We start from the raw sequence: 19,318 nt of genomic DNA, 5'->3' as shown, positions 1-19,318 counted from the left end.
AGCGCTTACCTGCTGTTTTATCTGTCTATGTTGGATTAAATTTTATCTACATTTTATTAACACAGCAGTGTCCTGTTGCTTTTTATTTGGAGGAGAGAGCACTTTGATATCCAGTGTATATGGGTGTTGATATAGCTGTTAGTGGTAGGCATGGATAGTGGGTCATAACACAGTTGTACACTTCTCTGATTACTACATGATAAGCATGCCTACTGTAGTACCAATATCAGTGTCATAGAAATGCAACAATCAGTAGCAGTGCACATTTTATTTTGTTGTATGCAGTGAAAGTGATATTACACACATGTGAAACATGCACATCCTATTTTTTGGACTGCTTGGGACCCATGTTATTACTTCTGTGCATTTTAGCTGAACATATGCATACATACACATGCTCAGGGGATACCTGGTATACATTTGTGTTCTATGTCATTATGGCACACTGTATTTACAGTCTTGAAGCTCAATCATACGTCTCAACCTGTTATATCAGGACTTCTGGTAATTGGTCCACATCACTGGTTGACAAAACAGGGAAGTCTATTTTGATAAAGTATTAATATAGCTGTCATAACACATATATATGTGTAAGTGATATCTGTCACAACTGTGAACATTGTTCAGAACACTGTACAGCTGAATGTTGTTAATTCAATATATTGCATGCAGTTTAACACATACATCTGCAACAGTGCTTTACTATGATCATGCCCTATATAGGTATCCTAGATTTACAATACAAATATGTATAATACTCATATTCACAGGTAACATATGGATATGGGCAACATCCCATTAACTGGCCTAGCAGTGGCACAGACACGACTGTTTGACAGACACTCTAGTGGTTGCCATATGTGAGCTGTCCTTTCCCAGGGTGTGTCAGGCTCTTTAGCTGTGACCCAACCTATCCACCTCATAGAGCATCACATGTGGACAAAGCCTAATATTAGGGGGGATATATAGGGACAGATCGTAGATATGTCTATTACAGACCTATGAAGTTTGTAGCAAATAACTACATCATGGGGGTGTTGTCACTTTACCTTTCCTGTATGGAAGACATCCTTCATGTGTGGGGGCAGCAGTGTTGCAGACAGCAGGTAGGAATACCTCTTACAACAGGACTTGTGAACAAAGGCCAAGTACGTGTTTGTATAAAGTTCCAGAATTAAGAACAGTGTGTGAGGATTGCTGTCATATGCATTGAATACTGGTAGTTTTACAGGGTTTGTGTGTACATGCTAGTTTTGCATGGAATGGTAGTCGGTTTGCAAAGCTCTCAACTGTGGGCATATTCACATGATGGCCAGATTATTGGCTGTTATGTTTTGTCTGTTCCCCACACAGGTCTTGTCCCTGACATATCAGTGGCATTCTCTCCGTTGATTGCTAGCAGTACATGGCAACATCCATTTGTGTTTCTGACATCATATTCCTGAGTAAGGGTATGTTCCAACCAATCCTGTAACACCAGAAACTTTCACAATGTTTAACAGCAATATTTCAAATATGGCCTTGTGTTTCAGTCTCTGTCCTCCACCTATAGACCAGGCTTTGTCTAGATGTCATGCAGTAAGAGGTTGATAGGTATGGTCTATAATTATGTAGTGCTGACATTCCTGCTATCATTCCAGTGATGTTGTGGACTCCCACACAAGTTGTGGGGTAAGGTCCATATATATGAGGGCTACAGCTGGACAAAACATGTGTGACCCTGTACAATCTGAAGTGTAATTGGAGGCTGTTGAACTACATCTGTAATTATAAGTGTTAATTGATTCCAGTCTTCAAGACAAGTGTGGTTTTTACTGTTGTACTACTTGAAGACTTTTGCCTAGACAGAAAAGTATGCTATGTTTTGTAGATTACTGTACCATATGTTTTCTTTGAGAGTTGCATTAATCAGTTCTGTATTTCAAACACCTAAATGCTATACAAAATTGCATAAACAACTGAAATAGTACACAAATAAACATTTATATGTATGCAAACTGTGTGGTGTCATGTCCTTTCCATTGTGTGTGGGTATATGATTCATGCAATAATTCTCATTTGTAGGAAAGAAGCAGAAGCTGGCCATTTGAAAAGGTGGCAACTGTAGGAATAATGGCTGTTTAATATTCTGCCCACCCTCTATATATACTCTCTTTATATATATCTATGCGTATTTATATATATATATATATATATATATATATATATATATATATATATATATATATATATGTGTGTGTGTGTGTGTGTATGTATCATTAGAATGTTTAGTGCTTCCACATTGTACATTCACTATGGTAGACTGACTGTTCTGCATATGTTAGAGAAGTCATCCTGACATCAAATGGCAAATGGCTCAGTGGTAAATTGTGGTGGCTATGTTTGGCAGGGTCCTGGGTTCAAGACTTTCAATGGCTGATTATTTTGTTGCAAGGCAGAGCAGTTCAGGTGTAGAGGAAGGGATAATGGCAATGATTACAAGATATCCCTATTTTGGGCCCCTTCACCCCCATTTACAATGCCTTTGGTCAGATGTTTTGCAGTGAGAGGTTTAGAGTGTGGATCCGATGTCTGAATGCACTATATATATATATATATATATATGTATATATATATATATATATATATATATATATATATGTGTGTGTGTGTGTGTGTGTGTGTGTCTTTGTGTGTGTGTGTGTGTGTGTGTGTGTGTGTGTGTGTGTGTGTGTGTGTGTGTGTGTGTGTCTGTATTTCCCTACTGTTGAATGACTGTGTTGCATATGTTTGAGAAAACAGCAAACATATCTGCAGCTCAGATGGCTTAGTTATAAATCTCTGTGGCTATTTTGTGCAGGGTCCTGGGTTTCAGACTTGCAAGTGTTGATTTATTTGTTGCTGGGCAGAACAAGGGCTCTTGGATACAGACTGATTAAAGCACTTTTAAGCATTTTTAAGCCGGTTTGCATGGGTTTGTGTGGCTGTAAGCAATGCTATCTTCTGGTTAAGTATGCTTACAGACAGTTAGCCTGAAAGTGCTTAATCTGTGTAGGTATTGTTTAACGCCACATAAACAGTCTTAATCCCGCTTACTACTGCTTAAAAGTGCTTACTCCCAATTATCCCCACACTAATTTCTTTAAAAGAAAAGAAAAGAAAAAAGGGGTGATAGGAAAGTGGTGAAAAAGTGGGCACACAGAGGGAAAGGCAATAGGGAATGTAGCTAGGAATGTGTAGGACGGGTGTAGAGAAGGTCCATAGCTGTCCATTTCTTCTACAGCAACAGCTTTGCATATATACTGAATTTGGAGGTATATCTGGACACTCAATCCTCTGAGAAAGAGGTAAGGACAACAATAATGTGTTGTGAAGCCAATTAGACCAGATTACATGTGTCCAGTGGACACGTGTGTGAAATGGGCAGCTATGTATGGGGCAATATTTTTTTGGAACAGATTGCCCTTTTTTTTAAGGTGAGAGTGGGATGTTGGGGAAGGATAGTGGGTATATATGGGGAGGTAGGTTGGGTAGGAAGACAGCACACATGGGCGGTATATGACACATGTGGGGGTAAACACCTTGGACGGGAAGGGGTGTTTGGAAATCAGAAACTCATGAGCTCCCAAATGGAAACAGTGGGACTGAGATCCCCACCCATGGACAGACACCTATGCACCTTCACAGCCCAGAAAGTCTCTGTGCCGGGGGCTGAGCAGGAAGGGCAGACTGACCATCTAATTGTACCATGTGGCCCTCAAGCTGGCATAGCAGATATCTAAACTCCTTTTGGAGCTCACTACACACCAATCCCCAGAACTGGCTTCGGGTGACAGTGTCCTGTCCTTGCCTGCTCCCGGGGGAGGACAAGCCCCCATCCCCTGAGGCTGTTCCACCCAAAGGTGGTGCAGGAACAGCAGACAATGTGGTCCTGGGGTGGGTTCCAGATGTGCTGTGGCCTGGTGCCATGGCCAGATGAGGTGGGAGAGGTGGGTCCACTGGGACCGGCCTTCCCAAACATGCTATGATGTTACAGTTTTAGAACATATGTGGGTTAGTAATAGTCAACACAATCCAGGATTAGTTATAACAGCATGCATAGATATTCCCATCAACCCAAAACAACAGATTTGGAACAGTTGCATAGAAAACAGAACACATGCATACATGGAACCACAGTAGCATTATAACGGCATGCAGGTTACTTTAATAGCAACAGGCCACCAATGATAGTATTTCAACATGTAACATTAATGGAAACACATTTCAGCATTTGTTGAACAAATGGACATACGTCCCAACAGTAGGTTTGGTGTAAAACATACTCATTGATTTGTGTGCTTAGATTATTGTTGCAGATATGATGGGTGGGGTGTCAATTAACAACTTGTATATCCTTGCAGTACTCACAACTTTAATGATCATTGCTTTAATCATTATTCTACAAGTATTATTACAATACCCTAAGGCCTTGGTTTGGGCAGTGGTATGTTTGTAAAAAGTGTATACTTCAACTGTCTTATAGCTACATTTTACTTCTCTTACCTGGTAGATGTTTGACGGGAATGTTTGTTAACACTACCTAACTGTTTCTAGTCATATTCCCAGATTTCTATATATAATTCTTATGCATACAGCATACTACCACTGCCGGGATTCAAATCATGGCTGTGTGTGCTAAAAATGCAACAATTTGTGTTTCATCAGAGCAAGCTATTTAGAAAGTGTTGTTTCTTCTTTCAGAGTTTTCTAAGTCTCGCTTGGTTGTACAATCTGACCTTGTAATTACAACATTCTTATACAGACATTCCTAGATATATTTTTTATGTAGCACAGTGTGAGAAACAGTTGACACAACAGTACTATTCATATACCAGATCTTGCTGAATGCAACATGTGAGGCCATACAATACCAGAGTAAATACAACCAGTACAGGATTTAGAACTTTATTGCCAGGCAGTTAACCTTTTATTTAAATATGACCTATATGGGACTATTATTGTCATATTATCTGGTTTATTCAGTGGAAACCATACACATTTTTTAGTGCCAGGTTACATTTTACTCCTTTATATTTATTTGGTGTGACTACTACAAGTAGGACTGTTACGCACCAGCCTCGCGATTCAGCCTTTGTAACCTGCTGGCATGGGCTTCCTGGTTCATTGCCTGCTCAGCTGCAGCCATAATGAAAATAAAGAAACATTTATGCATACCTATCCATCACATACACAGGCTGGACTTTGGTAAACAATTATTGCTATGAATACTTACACACTGCTGGGACATCTCTCTTGTCTCTTGCTTCTTGGACCCACTGTTCCAAGAGCTCCTCTTCCTCTATTTCAAGTCGGCATCATGGTGCCAGATGTGCTTACCAGTCCAAGAGATACCAGTGGCAATGGTGAGATCATGGGCAAAACTTTCCCAGGCTTCCACTTTATATTGAGAGCCCTGGTACTGGTCCTGCAGCAGTCTCATGTCATGTTTTTTTACCAGGAGTCCTATCATGACCTTGGACTCCTGCACGCCCCAGCGCTGCGCCTTGAAGCGCATTCCCTCTCCAACTCCTGCCATATTTCCTACAGTGGAGAGCTACAACCAGTTATGAGCTGTATTCCTACCTGTGGGGTTGAAATACAGTCGATTTCCCACTCTTTGCCATGACTGGATGGTTTTGAAAATGCTGAGCTAAGCTAAGCTGCGGGCAAACTTGCTTAGCTAAAGTTGGCAGTGCTTAAAGTGGCAGATTCAGCATTGCTTACCAATGGGGAAATCTACTTAGCTGGGCTATCCATTGCTTAGTATTCATATGTACTCAATGCTTACACCTGGTCAACATAGTTGTGCAATGCTTAGCATTGCTTATATTTTATTATGTTGGTCTACCACCTGTATGGGATTATTCATCATCCATTACATAATATAGAATTTTTTACCTTCCCTGACATCTCTCAATGTGCTGTGATTAATTTATTCCTGTATGACTATTCTGTATGTAGCACTTGTGTTTATATTGGGGTTTTATTACTTTATTACACTGACACCTCTCATCTGGGCCTAATACACTACTGTGGTTGAGAAAAATCAGTTACTTCTTACATAAATATGCAAAAAAATAAAAGTTTGATGTTTACACATACAAATTGGAAATGGCTTTGATGAAGCTCGAACCATGAATGACTGCATACAAGGCATACAGTCTAACTGCTACACTACTGCACTTATGCTTATACTGGATATCTATTGCTTTTTAACTTTTCCTGCCATTTCAGCTGAGTTGAGCATAGCTAAGCAGCGGGCACACTTGCGCAGCTACGCTTAAACTTTCTTGCTGATGTGGAAAAAAAAAAAAAACATTACAGACATTTTTAAAGTATTTCTCTTGCAAACTTTATGCCTGTTAGACTAACAGGTTTTGTATTTCCGTGCAATTTCTGAAAGGTATGATGTCTGCACTTCAAATTCGCTGTCATTATTTTCTAACTTCATTCTTTAATGCTTTGCCACTATTTTTACTGTGGCCACTACACTTTTATTTTACAGCTGTACACTATACGGCATGTTGGCCACATCTTTGATGTTCAAAGAGCGATCTCACTCTTTTTGCATTGCTGTACGGCAATTCTGCTATGCAGGTGGTGTGTATCTTGTGAGAGCACTGCCCTCAGACACACCCCCTGCACTCGTACACATTTCTGTGTACATATTGCAGCACAGCAGTGTGCCTTCATGCATATGCATGGTGCTCTGCCATGCTGAACTGGAATGGTCCCTGACGTGCAGGAATAACTTATTACTGCATGGCTGAATCTGAGGGAATACATCTCTCTTGTCTACATTGTGACATCATTTGATATTCTGTTTCCACTTTTTCCTATCTGCCCCTTCATCTCGTCTCCATCTGTCCCATGCCCTCCTGAATGACTTCATGGATTCCCCTCTACTGCCCAGTATAGTAGTCAATTCCAAGGGTATATAAGCCTTTCTGTGAAGATATGTTCTGTCAGATCTGATGGCAATTGAGACTGAATACACATGCCTATCCAGGCTTAAATGATTGTTGTTCGATTAATTGCGTTCTAAAATTTAAATCATTAGAAAGGTAAAAATATATCTCTTGGTTTTAAGAGAAATATATAAATATTTCATTTATATTACATATAGTAAGAATTATTATTATTTTCATAGGATAGTTGTATTATATGTGCAATTTTGACTGTTTATTTATTGTGTTTCTAATATAGTAAGTTATTTAATTAGAAAGGGAGCAAATATGTGGATGTACTTTAAAAGTAGGATGGACCTAGTGATGTTTTAATGAGTGGTTTATTTAAGAATGACTTGCATGTGTAGGGTTTGTTTGAGGAAGTTCACTGAGAAAATTGTGAATGAAAGCGCTAACATTAAACCTGTTTGGAATATAAGGATACTCTGGTGTGACATCTTTTTTGTTTTCCAGAGATCTGAGGAATAGTTGGACCCTACAATTTGTGCTTGCTGAGGAATAGTTGGACCCCACAATTTTTGCTTGTGCACTGTCCTTCACCACTGTCCTTCACCACTGTTCACTTGAACAACTTATCAGTGAATCTTTCTCATATAATAAACTACACATGTTGATGAAATCAATTAATGTATGCAACAACAATAAATGGTCAGTGATAAGACCTTAATTTAATTCACTAACAATTCAGCAAACCATTAAATCCAATATTAAAATCACACAGCACACATTCAATTCAACTTAAATACCATTAAAATTATTACAAATGTATAGACACAGCTACTGCTTAATTAAATAATTACAATAAAATATAACCTCCAGTTAAATTTCACATTTCACTCTATTTCTCATATACTGGATTACGCAATGGTTTAAATACTCTAAGAAGACAAAATCAAAATACCTAAGAATGTGGGCCCTTCTTAGGATAATATAAGTATGGAAACATTAAGATCCCAAAAATATTACTATAAGGTGTTTAAGATAATTTAAAATGCTCCTGTTTTTGAAAATGTTTCCCAGGAAAATGATACATAGATATTTTTTTTTTTTTACAGTTTGGACAAACTTTCTTTAAAGTTCATTGAAACTAACATTTACTGTTGGAGATGAACAGGACTTTAGACTGATGTCTATAAATGCATATTTTTCATTGCAGACTGAAAAATGAAAAATAATTTAGGTAATAAAATAACATTTATTTCATAAAATTTATTTGCTGACTGTGTTCAAACTTCACAGTTAATTTATACCATATTCAGTCTGTGTTTGGATATTTTCAATGAACTTTTTTTTCTACTTCGGAATATCTTTTTTACTGCATATGTTGATTGATGTACTGGGCTGAAATTTATACTTCTGTCTAGAAATGTGCTTAGTCAGTTTTAGATATCAGAGCTGTTTTACTTTTTCCAATGGCAAATCTCACTGCATATAAACTAAGTTGAGGATGCTAGCTAAACCTGTCCTGGCCACAGTAATTAAGTATCACATGCAGAGCTTCAATTACACTCCAAGTTAAAATGGCAACCTTGTTACATACCTTTAAGTAAGAACAGTTTTCTTAAGCACCTCTCAGCACAGCTGGACAAGTATCTCATGCTAGAGTAAAGCAGTGGTCGGTAACATCCATCAGAGGACAGCAACAAAAGGCTAAAAGAGCTCTAGAAAATGTAAAACATTTTGCAATCACAGAAAAGTGAGTCAGAATAAAATTGCATAACAAGCTTTAAAGCCATTTGTTCCTTAACGGTACACTTAACTTCTGGTGACCATCTATGTGGCAGCAGTGTTTTAAATCTTTCATAGATCTAAAACATTTCAAACTCGCTTTTTTTGCAAGTGGTACTACATTATAGCAGACAAAGTTCCAAAAGAAAGCCAAAGAACTGTTATTAGAACTGTCCCATAGTAACTGAGCAGTCATTTGTTCTTTTCAGTGTTCTTGAACTTCATGATATTCATAAATGCAATACATAGCAACTTGTTTATGAGGGGAGACCCAGTTATAATCCTTTATGTTCTAGCCAAGTGGAAGTCTGCATTCTCATTCACATGGACAGACTGGACAAGCTAAATCAATAATATGCACTTAACAGTACTTTTCATTGTAAAGCATCAAATGAGTTACTCCTCAGGTCTCAATAATTGCTCACAGTATTGGCTGTTTCATAAAGCCAGACCCTGAGATTTCAAAGGGAGCTGCACTGGGGAAACTGACACTATCCCAAGAATACCTCTCAAATGTCCAGATTTTTGTAGAAAGCCAGATTTATAGCTCATATTTTTGTCTGTTTCTCATAAACTGTTGGTTTTCTAGCAAATCATTGATAAATCATTGAGGATTCAAGTCAGAAAAAATAACAGGCATTCGGTTTTCAGACTTCATACCCTTTAGAAAATTTATGCTAATGCAAAACCTGTTATTTTTTCTAAGTTTGCAAGTGCATTATTTAAAAGTTGTACTTATTTCTGGGCCTTTGTCCCACACTATTTATGACTTTGTTAGATTTCTTGCTCTAAGAGATTGAGAGGTATAAACCTAAGCAGTACATCAGCTCTGATTTAGAAAATCACTGTCTAGGATTTAAAAATCCACACAGGAAATGAGGAATCTTAAAGACTTATACTGAATTCCAAAACAAGAATTTGGCATGCTGTGCCACAATACTTAGAATTTTTAAACTGTTGCTGAAAGCAGGTCTAAAACTTCAAGTAATGGACTTCTGCATTAAATTCAATGTGCCTATGTTATACATAGCCCTCCACATGCACTTCAAATTACATATACCAACTCCCAGATCACACTACAATGGGGAAAAGCTACATTTCAAAATTAGGTTTTCATATAGAAATCAATGAATTTACCCTTTTTCCCACTGAAGTGTGATCTCAGAGTTAGTATATATAATTTGCTGGATGTGTGAGGCACAGCCCCCTAAAAATATGGATTTGTTTTTTTTCTTTCTAGTTTTTGGAAACTTGAACATATGGTCCAGACAATATGAATTCCAAGTCTCCAAAAACTTGATAATCTGATGTACACATACACACACACACACACACACACACACACACACACACACACACATATATATATATATATATATATATATATATATATGGGTCTACTTCATATGATCGAAATTTCATTTGACTGAAATTCATTTCACCGAAACCATATAACCTAAAGTGCATAACACTGAAAACTCACTTGACTGAATCTCATAACACTGACACCTTACAATGCTAAATTTTAACATAGTAGTGCCAGTGTGTATAAGGTAAGTAAAAGGCATATGCCATTTTCCCCGGTGGTGCTGCGTTAGCGTTGTCGCCTCACAGTAAGATGTTGTCCTGTTCGATTCCCAGCTAGAGCATCTTCTGTGTGGAGACATGCGTGAATGGGCGTACCTTCATTGAAGGTTATGCATCAGGGTTGGCAACTCGGCATGTAAAAATCTACTGCCAATCATTAGCGGACGGGAATTCCGCTGTGGAGACCCCTAACCGGGAAAAGCTGAAAGACACAACAGTGTAATCCTGGAGTTAGAATATATAGTTATGGGGGGTGTGGGGGTATATATTGTGTTCTGAAAAGAGTAATTTATTGGACTTGTAAGTATCCATGTTTATGGTTCAAAATATTTAAAATACTACACCCCCAACTATATATACTAACTCCAGGATCGCACTACAGTGTGGAAAAGGCAATATACCTTTTACTTACCTTATACACAATGCCACTACTATGTTGAAATTTAGCATTGTAAAGTGTCAGTGTTATGAGTTTCAGTCAAGTGAGTTTTCAATGTTATGAACTTTAAGTTATATGGTCTCAGTCAAATGAATTTCAGTCAAATGAAATTTCAGCATATGAATATATATATATATATATATATATATATATATATATATATATATATATATATATATATATATGTATGTATATATATATATATATATATATATATATATATATGTGTGTGCGTGTGTGTGTGTGTGTGTGGGTGTGTGTATGCATACACATGTATACATGGATGAATGCGATTTAGTTGATTGAATTTTCTCATTACATCAATTCATGGTGAAGATCACCAACTATGTTTGTTCATGTTCCATTTCAACATGTGTGTGTGTGTGTGTGTGTGTGTGTGTGTGTGTGTGTGTGTGTGTGTGTGTGTGTGTGTGTGTGTGTGTGTGTGTGTGTGTGTGTATATATATATATATATATATGAAAAAAGTGGGAAAGATAGGTTGTGTGCATTTTGTTCTCCTTCTTAAATTGTTAATGAGATGAGTGTGACAAGTTTTCTTCAACAGATTGAGTTTCATTTAAACTGCATTTTCATTGTTTCACTATCTATGTATTTGTCTGTGTATACTAAGGTGGTGCAGCAGTAGTGTTGTTGCCTCACAGCAAGAGGTTCTCCTGTTTGTTTCTTGGCTGGAGTGTGGGGAGTGCCTTCTGTGTGGAGTCTGCATGTCCTCCCTGCGATTGGGTGGCATTCGAAAGACATGCGTAAATGGGTGTGCCTTTGTTAAAGGTTGGATGTCGAGCTGGCACCTCAGCATTTCTGAAATTCTACTGCCAATCATTAGCGGACCGGAGTTCCGCTGTGGCGACCCCTAACCGGGAAAAGCTGAAAGACAACAACAACATGTTCATATATATATATATATATATATATATATATATATATAGTTACTGTTTTCTTAGCCAAAATTCATGTATGTAACTAAATTAATTGTATGTTTTTGTGTGAATGTCAGATTAGGCGGCTTCCTGTTGGTTAATAAAGACAACTGGGATTGTGGATTTTTTTGTCTGTATGAATGGCAGATTAGGTGACTTCCTATTGATTAACAAAGGTAACTGGGTTTGTATTTGTTGTGTGTGTGTGTGTGTGTGTGTGTGTGTGTGTGTGTGTGTGTGTGTGTGTGTGTGTGTGTGTGTGTGCATGTGTGCGCATGTGTGTCTGTGTGTGTGTGTGTGTGTGTGTGTGTGTGTGTGTGTGTGTGTGTGTGTGTGTGTGTGTGTGTCTGTGTGTGTGTGTGCATGTGTGTTTATCTTAGGTTCATAGGTTCATAGGTTCCTACTAGGCTATCTGCCCTAGGGCATTTATAAGCCTAGCCAGAGTGTGTTTGGCTTTCGCCACCCATTTTAAATTAATTTTGCTATGCCCTTTTTCGAGTTTAGTATACTGTGCCTCTGTCTAACAGTGGCACAGAAGTGATACCTGGGGTAAACCTATGATCTCCCATCCACTCATCAAGATTCCTCTTGAAGAGAGTCAATGAGGGACTCTGCCTAACCTGGACTGGGATTTTTTTCCAGAGTGAAGGGAGCCTCTGGGTTATGAATCTGTCCCTCCAGCTTGTCCTATTTATTTCAGTGCTGAGGTTCAAGTCTCTCGAGCGCATAGCTCGATGGGATTTGGATTTTCTGAGGTGCAGCATGTCCATTAATTCCGGGTTGGACATGGCTTTATACGTCAGGCACAAATTGCCTCTGAGCAGGCGGTATGCCACTGAGTAGAGCTGGAGTTTCTTTAACCGGGCAGCATATGGCATCTGGAACCAAAAACAAACGCCAACAAATAAACCAGGTGAAGCGAGATGGTGGTGGTACGCCAATAAGGAGAATAGTATCAGCAATCTACAAAACGAAACACACTGCTTCCAATATTCCAAAAATGTGAAGATTCTTCGCAAAAAGCACACTGCCAGCATAAAAACAGCTCCTTTATTAAACCAAACGTAATTTTGTTATTTACCTAGGTTTCGTTCGTACCAACGAACTTCATCAGAATACAAAGCACAGTTTGTGAGTCTTTCTTAAATACATAAAACCCCACCCAATTGATTGCTTAATTGATTTCAACTTGCTCATAAGTAACATATTTAATTGATTAATTGCATTTTGAAAAACACACTAAAAACTGCTCCAAAAATGTTAAATATTTACCCAAAAACTATGTTGTTAATAAAATAAAATATAATGTAATAAAATATAATATAATAAAATATATGGTGCAATATATACTGCTTATTATAACTAGATATATAAATATTGAATTAATTTAATACAATAAAAATCCTAAATAAATACAATATATTTAAAATGCAATGTAATAAATACTTGGATGTAAATGTATAAATAAAAAATAACCATAACATATAAATACAATATATACATTTTCCAAATATTGCATCATAAATTCAATAAATTAATATAAAATTCATATATAATTGTATCAACTATGCAAACTTGTTTCATTTATAAGAACCATGACAACAATAATAATATGCAGTGTATTTATCAAATTGTAAGCACTATAAGAGTATATAACCTAATAAATTATATTTCTATGTCCCTTTTAATCTATTTATTTTTAATATTGGTATTATAGTGTGATATTCATTTAAGCCAGGTATATTGTATGAATCCAAAAGAATCTGCCATTTCAGTTCTTTCAAATCCAAGTCATATTGTGTAATCCTACCCTGCTGGTCATATATTACTTGGTTAATAACACAAAATTTAAATTTATGGTCGGCATTACTAATAATATGCCTGGCCAAGGCATTTGTTGTTTTTAAATGTTGAATGTCTAATAAATGTTCTTTAATTCTATCTCTAAAATGCCTGCTGGTTTTCCTGACATAAAATGCCCTACAATTTTGACATAAAGCAAGATAAACAACATTTGATGTATAACAGTTAAAGTGTCCGTTAAAATTAATCCTGCAACCATTTACAACCATATTAGTACCAGTACAATAAATATAACTACATACAGAGCACCTACCACACTTAAAATTTCCTTTTATTCTAGTGTTACATCTTTCTATAGTGTTATTATTATATTCAAACATGTCCTTAAATGACGGACTTTTTCTATATACAAATTTGATCTGTCCTTGAAACAATTGACCCCAAACATTGTCCCTTACCAGGATATTCCAATTCCTTTTAACAATGGACTCAATGATTTCAAAGGTATCATTGAAAGTTGTTATATATACAGGAATGTTACTGTGCTTAATTTCAGCACTGGATTTATCTGTGGTGCATGTTTGCTTTAAAAATCCACATTTAAGTATTGCTTTATATGTCCCATTATTCCTTTTTTCTTTCACCTCTTTAAGAATATTTTGACAAAGTTGTTCAGGGTAACCCCTATTGGAAAATAATTGTAACATATATTGCAATTCATCAATAAAATCCTGTTTGTCACTCACCATTCTGGCCGCCCTGACCATCTGCCCTTTTACAATAGCTTTTTTCTGATGGTCAGGGTGCCAGCTATTAAAATGTAAGCATGAGTTTGAAAATGTTGACTTTCTGTAAATATTTGTTTTCAAACTACTGATTTCCTTATTGTAAGTTAACTTTACATCCAAATAGGTGATGTCATTTTGACTAACCTGGTAAGTGAACTTCAAAAACCTAACTGTCATATTAATATATTCAAGGAACAAATTTAAAGCACTCTTATCATGATCCCAGATGATAAAAATATCATCCAGGTATCTGGTGTACATTTTAATGTGTTGGTAATGCTCTGTTTTAAATATGTAATTGTTTTCCCAGTAACTCATAATTAAATTAGCATACATTGGGGCACGAGGTGCCCCCATTTCTACTCCATTAATTTGCTGGTAATAACTACCTTCGTAGTACAAAAAATTATTATGTAAAACTATTTCCATCAAATTAACAAATGTATTAATTCTTTCTTGCTCGTACAAATGTGTTTCAAATAACTGTTCTTCAAGCCATATGAGTCCTATATCATGTGGTATGGTTGTAAAAAGGTTGCATACGTCCACTGTAACAAAATAATATCCGTCTTGCATGTCAAATTCTTTTAGTCTACTCAAGAAATCCCATGAATCTTTTGTAATATATGGGAATCTTGACATGCTTTCTTTAAAATGGTAATCTAAAAATTGACTAATGAAGCAGGATTTGCTTCTCTTTCCATCCACAATGGGTCGAAACTGCAAATTGTTCAACCCCGTATGTACCTTGGGTATGCCAAAGATTCCACTTATAACGGGATTGTCGTTGTGTAAATATTCATATTCAATCTCCGAAATTTCCCCTTGATATAACATATCATCCAATTGCAAATCTATTTTCTTAAAAGCAATATTAATTTCATTCTTGCTCACTTCAATGTATGCCTCACCCAATAACATGTTTGTCATGTAAGAAATATAATCACTGTTGTCAGTGATGACCATTCCATTGCCCTTATCGGGCCTCATAATTCTAATGTGCTTCATATTACATATTTCTTTAAGTATAATTTGCTCCTCTTTAGTCATGTTGGAATGTATATTTTCCTTATATGCTTTATAAAACATCCTCATGTCATTTTCACTTATTTTTTCAAATGTGGCAATATTGTCATTCATGGGGGGATTGAATATGCTAGGTTTACTAAACTTTTTATGTTGCTTATTGTGGCCATCAATGTCGGTCTGGAAAAAAACTTTTAAATTTAATTTTCGGGTAAATAATTTTAAATCCAATACAGATTCCACTAAATTGCCTTTCTTACATGGGACATAGCTAAAACCTCTTGAGAAAAGGTTTGCTTGTTTTTCATTAATTAACAATGTAGAATAATTAAATACTTTAAAATCACCCTTATCATTAGTCATAATAATGGGATTACTTAAAAAAACATTGTCAGTTGTATTAAATACACTGTCTATTCTAATATTGTTGTCCTCTATTGCACCATATTTATCCAAGTCCATACTTGGTTCAAAATAACATTCTGGATTGCAGTCAATGAAAAAATTAACATCACTGTTATTTTCCATGAAAAATGTAGTTTGTTCACATGCGATTCTATCCATAATGTGGTCGTTATTTCCACTTCCTAATGGGACTGTTTCATCCCCGTTAATGTCATTGACCTTACCATCTACATTATAATATTCATATATACTATATTCCATAAGTGTGTCATTATTCGTATTTTCCAACTCTTGCTGTAACAATAATTGACAATTCCCTCTACATCTATCAGGTATAATATCTGTTGTATCATTGTGTATAACTAAATCACTCGGTGATTTTGATATTATGTTATTGACGCTGTGTTCTAAATTAAGAACTGTATGTTGTATATTACAAGTGTGTTGTGTATTGCAAGTTGGTGTACTTAATGTATTGGAAGAATTAAAGTTGACAAAAAGGACATCCATAGCCTGTGTACTCACAGTTACATTAGTATCGTCCATACTATACAATCCAGTTTGAATTAGAATGTCCTGATAGATGTTCCCATGATAATATGTGTCTAACGCTGGCCCCGAGTTGTCATTCATTTGCGCTTCCACCCTTGTTTGTGGTTTCCTAAAAAAGTCTGCTTGGGTTGGGCTCCTTTTCTATTGTACTCCTGAGTAGTGGTGTGATCCCCCTGATTTTTTTAGTCTATCTGATCGTCTCACACCTTCTTCCGTGGGGTTCTCATACACACTGCGGTCTTCCGTCTCCTCGTCGCATTCGTATGGCGGATTGATGTCATCTGGAATATCCGTTGTTTGATCTGGTCTCCTGTTACCACGGTTACCTTCACCATGAAGTGAAGATTTGGGATACGCCTGACCCATATCATATCTTTGGATGTCTCGTTGTATTTTAGAACTTTTCTTTTGATAAAGGATGTCACAACTGTGTGAGACATCCGCAATGATGTGGGTGTAATTGTTGTAATGTTGATCGAACAAAAGGTCTTTGGAAATAACGTTATTTAGCTCCTCCAGCTGGTTAAGCAGTTCATCAATTTTAATGTTATTATGTTTTACCATGATTTCCATAAGTTTAATACCACAATTGTCGAAGAACGCATGTAATTCGTGCAACATATTTTCGTGTTTATCACAACCATTAGGGTATCTCCAAATGCGTAGTCCTTTGGGAACTATACCCAGCTCAATGTTACGGCTCAAGTAGCTGTTTTCTAGTTGAGTTCTTTTAAGTTTAAATAACTTTGTTTCAAACATTTTGAGCATGTCCTTCATGGGTTTGGATTGTGGATTGATGTTTAAACCCTGCGGTGGTCGTGCATTGTGAAAATTGTAGCAATTAGTTTTCCAAACTTCATTGTCCTGTGCTTTGTGCATGTTAACATTACTTTCATTATGAACATTGTCTATATTACCTTGTTCTGCAGCAGTTAGTGGTGTAACCTGTGTTAAGGGTAAGCCCAAGCTGTCCCCTGTATTATTGTTGGCACCAACCAAATCTTTTGTTAATAATTGTTGAATGAGAACAGAATGTTCTCTTAGTGTTTCTTGTATTTGCTGTAACAAACTCCCGACATCAGCCAACCCGTTCTCACTTCCCATACTGAACTTGGAACCAAAAACAAATGCCAACAAATAAACCAGGTGAAGCGAGATGGTGGTGGTACGCCAATAAGGAGAATAGTATCAGCAATCTACAAAACGAAACACACTGCTTCCAATATTCAAAAAATGTGAAGATTCTTCGCAAAAAGCACACTGCCAGCGTAAAAAACAGCTCCTTTATTAAACCAAATGTAATTTTGTTATTTACCTAGGTTTTGTTCGTACCAACGAACTTCATCAGAATACAAAGCACAGTTTGTGAGTCTTTTTGTATGGCAGATTAGGTGACTTCCTATTGATTAACAAAGGTAACTGAGTTTGTATTTGTTGTGTGTGTGTGTGTGTGTGTGTGTGTGTGTGTGTGTGTGTGTGTGTGTGTGTGTGTGTGTGTGTGTATATCTTAGGTTCATAGGTTCATAGGTTCATACTAGGCTATCTGCCCTAGGGCATTTATAAGCCTAGCCAGAGTGTGTTTGGCTTTCGCCACCCATTTTAAATTAATTTTGCTATGCCCTTTTTCGAGTTTAGTATACTGTGCCTCTGTCTAACAGTGACACAGAAGTGATACCTAGGGTAAACCTATGATCTCCCATCCACTCATCAAGATTCCTCTTGAAGAGAGTCAATGAGGGACTCTGCCTAACCTGGACTGGGAATTTTTTCCAGAGTGAAGGGAGCCTCTGGGTTATGAATCTGTCCCTCCAGCATGTCCTATTTATTTCAGTGCTGAGGTTCAAGAGCTGGAGTTTCTTTAACCGGGCAGCATATGGCATCTGTTTGAGCCCTTTGATCCTCTTGGTGAGGTACTTTTGGGGTCTTTCCAATTGCTGCAGGTGTCTGGTAAGGTACATCCCAAAAGGGGCATTGTACTCGATTATGGGCCTGATGAGGGGTGAGTAAAGAGGCACGATGACCTCCCCTGATCTAGATGTGAATCCCTTCATGATTAGGTGGGCTATATAAAATGTTTTTCTAACCACTCTGACCACGTGGTTGTCAAATGAGAGATTGCTATCAACTTGAGTCCTAATTACTTCTTCTGTACTTAATGGATTACCACCTATGTGGTAATTTGTGGGCACTTTGTTTTTGCCAAAGGGGATGACTATACACTTTTTGGCATTTAACTTGAGGCCATGGCTCTGGCACCAGTTGTCTGTTTCTATGAGGCCCTTTTGGAGGATGCTTGTGTCAGCTGGAGAGTCGATTATGGCGCCCAGTTTGCAGTCATCTGCAAACTTGATCAGCCACAGTCCTTCCGTGTTGGCCTGTACCTCCGAGAAATATATACCAAACAAGAGAGGTCCCAGGACTGAACCTTGTGGGACGCCACTTGTAACTGGTTTGGAGTCTGACATGGCTCCAGCAATTCTAACCATGTGTGTTCTGTCGTTGAGCCAGTTTGCAACCCATCTAGTGACATAGGGGTTTATATTTAAGCTGGTGAGCTTATCTATAATGCCCGAGTGGGGTATTGTATAGAAGGCTTTTGCGAGGTCCAGGTAGGCTGTGTGGACCACCTTTCCCTCGTCAATGGCCTTGGTGACTGTTTCAAAAAAATCGACCAGGTTTAAGAGGCAGGATCTGCCCTTAACAAAGCCAGACTGGGTAGGATCCAGTGTCTGTAGGTCCCCAATATCTTTATTTATGAGGTCCATGATGATCCTTTCCATAGCTTTGCAGACCAAGCTAGTCAGGCTTATGGGGCGATAGTTTCCAGGATCCGTTGAGGCACCACCTTTGTGGAGAGGGACCACTGTTGCTGTACGCCACTCTTTGGGTACATATCCTGTAGTAAGGCTGAGATTGAACAGTAGTTTTATGTTTGGGTTTAGCTCTTCTTGGAGTTCATGTAGGACGCAGCCCAGGACACGGTCTGGTCCCATTGATGCTGTGTTTTTTGCTTTGGAGAGGGCGGCTCTTACCTGAGCATCTGAGATGTCAGGGGGGCAGCA

The sequence above is a fragment of the Protopterus annectens genome, chromosome 6.part0 (genome assembly GCF_019279795.1).
Source record: "Protopterus annectens isolate FY-2018-M chromosome 6.part0, PAN1.0, whole genome shotgun sequence".
NCBI classification, from domain to species: Eukaryota; Metazoa; Chordata; order Ceratodontiformes; family Protopteridae; genus Protopterus; species Protopterus annectens.
The sequence above is the reverse complement of the archived record's forward strand: the minus strand, read 5'-3'. Positions refer to the sequence as shown.